The 9,907-nt window shown below is 41.9% G+C and overlaps 1 protein-coding gene across 1 annotated transcript in view; it reads left to right on the forward strand.

The window, feature by feature from the left end:
- The window catches only part of LOC116458375 (tektin-3-like), a 23,767-nt gene that overhangs the window by 13,267 nt on the left and 593 nt on the right, over positions 1-9,907 (forward strand). The window lies entirely within an intron of this gene.

Genomic DNA, 9,907 nt, shown 5'->3' on the forward strand with positions numbered 1-9,907 from the left:
AAGCGAAGGTTACTCAGCTTTCCTAGTATCACTTTACTATAACAGAAACAACAGTGAGGTTCAGTGGCAGCTGAACTTCAGCTGCTGGGTTGGAGAAACAATAAGGAGTTTTAGGGGAGCAGAGAGCAGACCTCAAATAAGCAGGCCTGAAGAACGTGTGCCCAGACTACAGAGGGAGCCTCTATTCTGCTCTGGAATGTGCCCTGTGTGGCTGGAACTGCTGTACCCTGCTGTTGAGGTCGTTGAAACCCTGGTAAGAAACAGAAAGCTCTGGCTTGGAGATTGAAATAATGCTATGATGTCTTCAGATGCTTATCTTACAAACCAACTTAAGAAGGCTAACAGTAGAGACGGGAGCCCCAGTTTAGTCCTAGAGCTTAGGTTTGTTTTATTCATACTTTAAATTGCAGTGTCGGTGGCCACACTGGGCCTGAGATGAACTGAGGCCCAGAGATGCAAGAATGTACCAGCTGGGACAGGTAACATGATGTGGTTTTAATTTATGGCACTAGTGTACAGTCCAATAGAAAATGGGAGATTGAGTCATTCTGGGGGACCTAGACCTGTAAAATTAACTTTAAAAGTATATGTTGTTAAAAATCAAGAAATATGACCTAACCCATAGTGCAATGCCTGTTCATCCGTGTCTACAAAAGCAGCATTATAGTGTAGCTTAATTCCATTCATAAAAAGTAAAAGAAGCTTGACATTCTCTAATACAAAATTTGAGCTGTCAATTGGGCAAGCAGAGGAAGAGGCGTATGAGCTGAAGACATGGGCCTTACTACAAATTCCAAATGGATAATACAAAAGGACTTGACGGCACATAGTCTTGTGATTCTTTACCTTTGCATGATTTTACAGAATACTGCGCGGTTAGAGTGTAATTTTGAGTTGAAGAGACATCAAATTAAAATTTAATAACCAGATTGGCATTAGTGAAATACTCTGGCTCAGTAAAGAGATCAAAACAACTAGAGAATTATACTAGTCAACCAAATCCATCCCATGATGAGAATGAGAAGCTCTGTAGCGTCAGTCATGTGATGGATATAATCAAGGTAGCTGCTTATTTTAACATTTAAGCCATATCTATATATTTATATCTGTATATCCATATATATATGGATATTTTTGGGTAGAGCATCCTTGTTTTTAAGAATTTGAGTTTTAATTTTTTTATGGCCAAGAAGGTGAAGCAAATATATAATATTAATTTATATATACTTTTTTCTTTTTTTCTCTGTCCATATTACCTGTATAGCAAATGACTTATATTTTATATCTTAATATTATATAAAATTGTAGGACAACATAGAAATATATTACCCTTGTAAGATGATGAAACATTACAGATCAGGCTAAACTCTTTTTTGACCTCCCCCCCAGTCATAGCCTCTCTCTCCTCAGTTAAATACTGTTATCAGTCAGATGAGACATGCTTATGTTTTTAGTTGTAAAGACTGCATTGCTTGGCCTTTTGGAAGACATTGCTATGTCTTTCAAAATAGAGGTTGGAAACCCGTAAGACTTTGAGGAATAATCTAATGAAGTCTTTTTTCGTAATCAATAAAACTCCCTGAAAAATATATAAGCACGTCAAATTCCGTGGCAAGTGAGAAGAATACACTGAGACCCAGTAGGAACAATAGGATGGTCCAATAATACATAAATAGATCCAAATCTTTGGATTTACTGTCTCCCTGCTCTCGGGCTGGTTGAATCAGGTGTCCTGAGTGACACTAGGCTGGAAACCGGATTTGGACTGGGAATTGTGGTATGCTCACCTCCAGAGTCATCCTCCTCCTGTCCCCCCTGCCAATCCTTTGAAGAGATGGTCTGTAGAAAATTGCAATTCATCCATTTATTCATGGATTCAATAAACGAATTTTTACTGAACACCCTCTATGTGCTAGTGCTTTATGAGACCAGGAAAATAATATGATGAGTGAGACAGAAATGGTGTCTGTCCTCATGGAGCTTACAGTCAGTGGATTAGATTGGCAACCAATAATCATACAAAGAACTATGTTAATTATGAGAATTTATAAGGACTTGAGTGTTTGGGCCTCGGGAGGCTTTTCAAAGTTGGGACATTTAAGCAATTATCTGAAAGGTGAGAAATCAATATGCAACACGATGGCAGTGGGAGAGCCCCCATGGGTGTTCAAGATAGAGAGAAATACATTTTAAAAGACCCTGAAAATTTGAGTAGCTATCTATAGAAGTTATATATGGGCAGGGCCAGCTTCATTGGTGTGAGACTCAGAAGGGTCTATGCTTGGTTTAGTGCTTTATTCTCACCATCTTGAAATTCTATGTATTTATTTATTTATTTTTGAGATGGAGACTAGCTCTGTTGCTCAGACTGGAGTGTAGTGGCATGATCCTGGCTCACTACAACCTCTTGCTCTTGGGTTCCAGCGATTCTCCTGCCTCAGCCTCCTGAGTAGCTGGAATTACAGGCACGTGCCACCACACTGACTAATTTCTGTATTTTTAGCAGAGATGGAGTTTCACCACGTTGGCCGGGCTGGTCTCAAACTCCTAACCTCAGGTGATCCTCCCGCCCTGGCCTCCCAAAGTGCTGGGATTACAGGTGTGAGCCACCATGCCTGGCCCATCTTGAAATTCTTAATAATTTTTGAACAAAGAGCCCTGCATATCCATTTTGCACTGGGCACCTCAAATTATGTAGCCAATCCTGGGTGTGTGAGTGGAATCTGGAACCCTTTGGAGGGTTTTAAGGCAAGGAGTGACATGAATCTCAAGTCCTACAGGAGCACTGTGGTTGTGCTGTGAAGAATGAAAAGATGGACATGGGTATTGCCCTCGAGGAACTAAGGGTAAGGCTGGTAATGACAAATCCAGCCAAGGCATTTGTTAAAAGTAACACATTATAGGCTGGGCGCGGTGGCTCACGCTTGTAATCCCAGCACTTTGGGAGGCCGAGGCGGGCGGATCACGAGGTCAGGAGATCGAGACCACGGTGAAACTCCGTCTCTACTAAAAATAGAAAAAAATTAGCCAGGCGTGGTGGCGGGCACCTGTAGTGCCAGCTACTTAGAGAGGCTGAGGCAGGAGAATGGAGTGAACCTGGGAGGCGGAGCTTGCAGTGAGCCGAGATTGCACCACTGCACTCCAGCCTGGGCGACAGAGCGAGACTCCGTCTAAAAAAAAAAAAAAAAAAAAGTAACACATTATAGAAATATATTGAAGAGGATCTGGGGAAATTGGAGGTCCGGCAGTCATCTGATAATATCCCCTCGTTGGGATAAGCTATAAGCTCTTATACATTGCCTCTCAATCTCTTTCCCTGAGCTAAACACCATGCAGTTCCCTTTGCCTTTTTGACTGGAGGCTCGATTTCTTACATCGATTAAGAAGCTTAAAAACCTGAGAGCCGGCTGGGTGCGGGGGCTCACGCCTGTAATCCCAGCACTTTGGGAGGCCGAGGGGGGCGGATCACGAAGTCAGGAGATTGAGACCATCCTGGCTAACACAGTGAAACCCCGCCTCTACTAAAAATACTACTCGGAAGGCTGAGACAGGAGAGTGGCGCGGACCGGGAGGCGAAGCTTGCAGTGAGCCGAGATCACGCCACTGCACTCCAGCCTGGGCGACAGAGAGAGACTCCGTCTCAAAAACAAAAACAAAAAACAAAAAACAAAACAAAACAAAACAAAACAAAACAAAAAACCTGAAAGCCATAACTTCCCATGTGAAGCCTTGGATTGTCTTTCAGAATTGCTTGGTATCTTTGGCTGAACACTAGGGGCTCCTGTGTAAGGTGGGGCTACCTTTCCAAGGTAGCCTTTTCCTCTTCTTTCCTATCATTCAATGAGCCCAGATGATTGCAATGGGGTCTTTCAGTTGTTTGTCTGAATCCCTACTAATCGAGTTCCATGGACACACTGGAGTAATCTAGAGACAGTGGCTGTCTCCTCTGCCAAATGCAGTGTTTCTGTTGTCTGTGTAGCTTCTGTTCTAGGCATTTCCCATAAATAGTATTTAATGACATTATTGGCAGACACACCACGCTTCTTGTAGTGTTTTATCTACGAGCACTGTCCAATAGGGCTTTCTGGTCGAATGATGGGAATATTCTATATCTTATCTGTCTGACTGATAGCCACTAGCCACGTGTGGCTATTGAACACTGACCAGAGCACCCCATGAAAATTTAGGGCACTAAAGCTTAGCAAGGTTATATAGTTGTTGAATGTGATGCAGCCAGAATAGGGCAAATCTGAACCTAAACCAAGATCTGTTCGTTCTCAGTGATCTTTTCTCTATACAACGAATGGGTGGTCTCATGCAACAATTCATTTATAAAGTCTTACAGAACACCTATTACATGTAATGGTCATTTTGGGGGTGCCAAGAAATAAATAGCTCCAATGGGTCAAAAGGGGTGATCAATAAGAAAGGAAGAGAGAATCACTTTGTTGATCTCCACGAGCAGAGAAGAAACAAAGGAGGGTCCCTGTCTTGACCTCTGAGAAGATGGAAGAAGGAAGGGAGGGGAGCCCGTTTGTTCACCTTCTTAAGTCCAGAAGTGTTACCATTACTGTTACACAGTGTAGCCACGTTCCACATCTGTGTTCAACAAGCAAGATCCTTGATCACTGGAGGGTCTTCATCGTTTGACACATACAGGCTACATGTAGGAAATCCCACTTATGCCACCCAAGGTCTTTGATGAGAGTGAGGCTGAGTAACCTGCCCAAGCCCACATAGCCACTGAGAGACCAAGTCCAGCTTGAAATCCAAATCCTGTTGACTTCAGTATCAGTCAGGGTGGCAGTGAGTACAGATGCTGCAAACAACGTCTGTGCACAGACACCAGGGTTCTTGGGTGCCAGGGTACGAAATTTTGATTAATCCTGTTGGGATCAGGAAGCCAGAAAAGCTTTTAATAAAAGTCTCCATGGAACCTACTTAGGAAGTAGGAAGAATAAGCTAGCGGAGGCGGTAGAGTGGAAGGAGGAGGAATCATGTGGTAAGGGTTTGTAAATTAGGGGCTCCTTTCACACACATCCAGAAGATGTCTTGGAGGTGCTGGGGACAATGGTGCCATCGGAGTGTCAAGGAGAGGAGCTGTTCTGGGAGACCAAGAAGGTGGGCAGTTCCTTTTAGACCAGGAAGGTGTTAGCTGACAGTAGACCATGCTGTGAAAACATGCAGCTGGTCCTTGATGAACACAAGCCACGTGAGCTAAACCAACTCATACTCTCAGGGTTTGGGGGTGTCTTAGTCTGTTTGTGTTGTCTGAGACTGGGTAATTGATAAAGAAAAGAGATTTATGTAGCTCACAGTTCTAAAGGCTGTAGAAGAAGCATGGTGCCAGCATCTGCTTCTAGTGAGGGCTTCAGGAAGCTTCCACTCATGGCAGAAGAGGAAGGGGAACTGGTGTGTCCCATGATGAGAGATGGAGCAAGAGAGAGAAGAGAAGATGCCAGGCTCTTTTCAACAAGCAATTCTCTTGGGAACTAAGAATGACACGTCACCCACTCCTGAGAGAATGGCACCAAGCCATTCATGAGGGATCCGTCCCTATGACCCAAACACCTCTCACCAGGCCCACCTCCAACAATGGGGATCAAATTTCAGCAGGAGACTTGGCCAGACCAAACAAACCACATCCAAACCACAGGAGGCGGGGAGTGAGGTTAAGGAACATGTGCAAGGCACCCCCAGTCACACTTGAAGTGAAGTGTGTACACGCAGCACACATGCAGGAAAAGCAAGAAGGCAGAGAAGTTCACAGCGGGAAAGTCAGAGGAGGTCCAGGGTAGATAGTGGAGAGAGGGCACCAAGGTGGGTCAGGGCAGCATGCTGATGGGGCAACATTATATAAGGGAGGTGCGGGAGGCTGAAGATCAGAAATAGACTTGAAGGACACGAAGGAGGGCACTGATAACTTTTAATAGTTCTCTTTGGGGAGTGCAGTGTACCCAGATAACACAGGAATTTAAGGGAAAGAGGAGCATGTTCCACGGTAGCAGGGGCGGATCAGCAGTGAAAGAAAGGAGAGAACAGCAACAATCAGAGAGACAATGAAGTCAATGTGAGTTGCTTTGACATAGAGAAAGCTGTTCACGTGTGCAGGCTTGCAGAGGGCAAGAAAGTAAAGCATGTATAATACAGCATGTATTATCTTCTAGTGATAGATGAAATACTTCATAATAACTTTGAAGTTATTTTTAAGGTAAGATTTCTCTCATTATCTTTAAAAAAACTTTTCATCCATTTTCACTTGATTATTATTCCAGAAGCAGTATTTTTAAACTACAGTAATTATGACTGGGATAGACAGACAGATCAATGAAATAGAAAGTCCAAATATAGGCCCACCTGTGTGTGTGGATCCAATAAAATCCATAGTTCATAACAATGAGGAAAAGGATGGATGACCTAATAATTGGCTTTTTGGAAAAAAAAATTAGAGTGTAATTTCATTTGATATGCTAATATAAATTTCAGATGATCATGGACTTTAAAAAGTCATGAAAGTACTAAAAAGTAAATTTAATATTAATCTAAACATATCAAAAACATAGACTCCTAGCTCACAATTATAGGCCATTCAGACTGAAGGAAATTTTACGTGGCTCTTTCAGAAACCACTTGACGAAGAACTAAATAGATTATGGTGAGAAACTGTTCTGTACTCCCTGCATCCATTTGAACATTTAGAAGTGCAGTAAGAGTGTATTAAGCTCAAAAGCTGGAAGGTAGCAGTGAACGGTTCCTAACACACTTTTTGTTTGAATTGGGCTTTGGAATTTTTCAAATTCTGTGGCATCCTTCAGTTACAGCTTTGAAGTATTGTGTACCCAACAGCATGCCACTACTCTCTTCCTCTAGTAACTGAAGAAAATCATCAAATATCTGAAAGGAGTCAAATTCTTAGCAATTAAGTCATTTGCATCCAGCGTCCATCTGTAACAATCCTCATGAATTGCCAAATATATTGCTAAGATATTCCACATGCCACATGGACAAATCACTTGATATTATTTGAAGGGCCTTAACTGATATTATCAGTGCCATGTAGTAATAATGCCTTAAAAAAACACACGCACACACTCATAGCTGGCCGTGGCAGCTCATGCGGGTAATATCAGCACTTTGGGAGGCCGAGTTGAGTGGATCATTTGGGCCCAGGAGCTCGAGACCAGCCTGGGCAACAAAGTGAGATCCCCATCTCTACAGTAAATAAATAAACAACAACAACAACAACAAAAACCTCACAACCACTCATTCCTAATTTGAAATCCTGGGTACCCCTTATCTTAACAGTCTGTGTGGAAAACAAATTTTATATTCTGCCAGTACCTTCACGCTACGCACTCAGAAGGTATATATACACCAAATAGGCGTTGCTTCATTTTAATTTCCAATCTGAATGTACTTCCTTCATTATTGCATCACAATTAATATGTACAATGTTGAATACCAAGTAGTGAGAAGACTGACATTGAAAAACAACTTTTTTTTTTTTTTTTTTTGAGATGGAGTCTTGCTCTGTCACCAGGCTGGAGCGCAGTGGCATGATCTCAGCTCGCTGCAACCTTCACCTCCAGGGTTCAAGTGATTCTCCTGCCTCAGCCTCCCAAGTAACTGGGATTACAGGTACGTGCCACCACGCCAGGCTAATTGTTTGTGTTTTTAGTAGAGACAGGGTTTCAGCGTGTTAGCCAGGATGGTCTCGATCTCCTGACCTCGTGATATGCCAGCCTTGACCTCCCAAAGTGCTGGGATTACAGGCGTGAGCCACCGCGCCTGGCCAAGAAGCAACTTCTTTTATTGTCACAGCATCTCCTTTCCTCAGTGCCTACGTAGCTAGTTTCCATGTATCCTGATTTCAGCACACATTTTCCAGTCCTTACCATGACTCACACCATAATTGTTAACTAAAACAAACACCTCTTCTTTTGTAACGTAAGTTTCCAACAGGAAAACATCACCAGCCATTTTTTTCCTTGAATATATATCACTCTTAGTCCACCAGTGAGTTCAAAATTTGCTATATCAGTGGTTTAATCCAACCATAAACCAAAAGCAAACAAAAGCATGTGACATTACTCATTGCATGCTGTGCATACGCACTTTATATGCTATTAATACTCTGCCTCATCCAACTTATGTCTAATGGTTAAAGAGTTCTGTCAGTCACTACGTATCACTCAGAGTGGACTAAGTTATGCTGCAGTAACAAATGACCTCCAAATCTTACTCAGACAAGTTCATACCTAGCACAGGTCACCTGAAGGCTCTGCTGCATGCCTTCCACACTCTGGGACCCAGGCTGGCTGAGCCGCCATTACTGGAACGGTGCCAAGTTGTCATGGCGGCAGGGGGAGAGACAGCATGGTACATGGCATACCAACTCTTCAAGCTGTGTTTCCACTCTCATTTCCTGAAGCCGGTTATAGGGTCATGTCTCACTTTATGGGCAGCAGAGAGATGCAGTCTCTTGATGAGCTAGAGAAACGCGGTGTACAAATGATTTCCACAAGCGTATGCTGTTTCCTTTCTGAGCAGAAACGTTCAAAAACTAATGAAACTGGTTTTACAAACTTTGGGGGATTATTTTGACCTAAATCTGTGTGTGCTTTGGAGAAGGCTTTGAGTGTTGGCTGTGTGATTCTTTAGATAGAAATATTCAGTTTAAAACTGGAAAAGCAATATTTTGTGTTTGTTTTAGGATTTTAAAAACCTCAGCGGGCATATTAAAAATGGCCACTGTTGAAAAATGATGCAAAATCTTCACATCTCTGTTTAACAATGTTTCTAAACAGATAAATCATTGCAGAGTAGAAGCAGATTCCTCAGTCCAGGGAAATCCAATTTAAAAATTTAACTCTGCAGTTGAGGTTATTGGTAGGAAACATATTTGCCTGTCCTTGTTCTAGAATATGCAGATTTATAGTCTATATTTGAACTAGACTGGAGTCATCTCTCTTATTTATATTTATGATGTTATTTTGAGCAGCAATATTTATATTACTATTTTCATTACAGTCTTATTCTTTAACAGACCAGTTTTGAATCAGTGATTCTTTTTTGTAAACTGAGAATTTAACCCAACAGAATAGGGACAACAAAATAAAGAAACTTTTTTAAAAAAGAAATTATTTGCAAAGAAAATAAAACTGTGCTAAATGAATTAAGGTAGACTTCATTGTAGAGAATGCATATATTTGACAAAAGTTGATTTTAAAATACATCAATTTTTTTCTACAATGTTCAACAGAAAATGTTTTCCCACTGGGCAAGTAGGTCAGGAAGGCATATACCAGGAAATTAAATTTAGAATATCTCTGAGTAAAGTATTTAGAGGGGAAGTAGATTATGTGTCCCAGAGATCTTGTATTGTGAAAAAATATAAGCAAAACTCCACATCCCTAGAGATAGATCATGCATAGTACCTTACCTTTTTGATTCTGAAAAAATGAGGTATAATCTGAAAAGGTGAAAACTTGGAATCTCCAGAGAACCAGATTTTTTTCTCTGTGCAGTCAGACAATGTCCCTCTCAATACCCCTGACTACATTTTCCCACTTTATGCAAGAGCTACCTCAATCATTTAACTGACCTTCGTTCCCTTTTAACTTTCTATCTATTTCCATGGCACCAATAGAGGTTTGGAGGCCATTCTCTCTTTCTGCTGCTGGAATATATACAAAACTCTCATTAAGCAACAGAGAAACACTTTCACTTTATTACTCAGGATTGCGATAACTGGCCTGCTTCAGGAAGCCACTGTAAACACCAGTAAAGGTGGGTGGCACATGAGCACTGGCTCTGACTCCATGGCCCTGTTTGCCTGTAGAGCCAATGAATGTCAAGTTTTGATGAGTCCCACGGTCCCTTCTCCTGCCCTAGGAAGGACCCTGGA

The sequence above is a fragment of the Hylobates moloch genome, unplaced genomic scaffold, assembly GCF_009828535.3.
Source record: "Hylobates moloch isolate HMO894 unplaced genomic scaffold, HMol_V3 SCAFFOLD_19, whole genome shotgun sequence".
NCBI lineage: Eukaryota > Metazoa > Chordata > Mammalia > Primates > Hylobatidae > Hylobates > Hylobates moloch.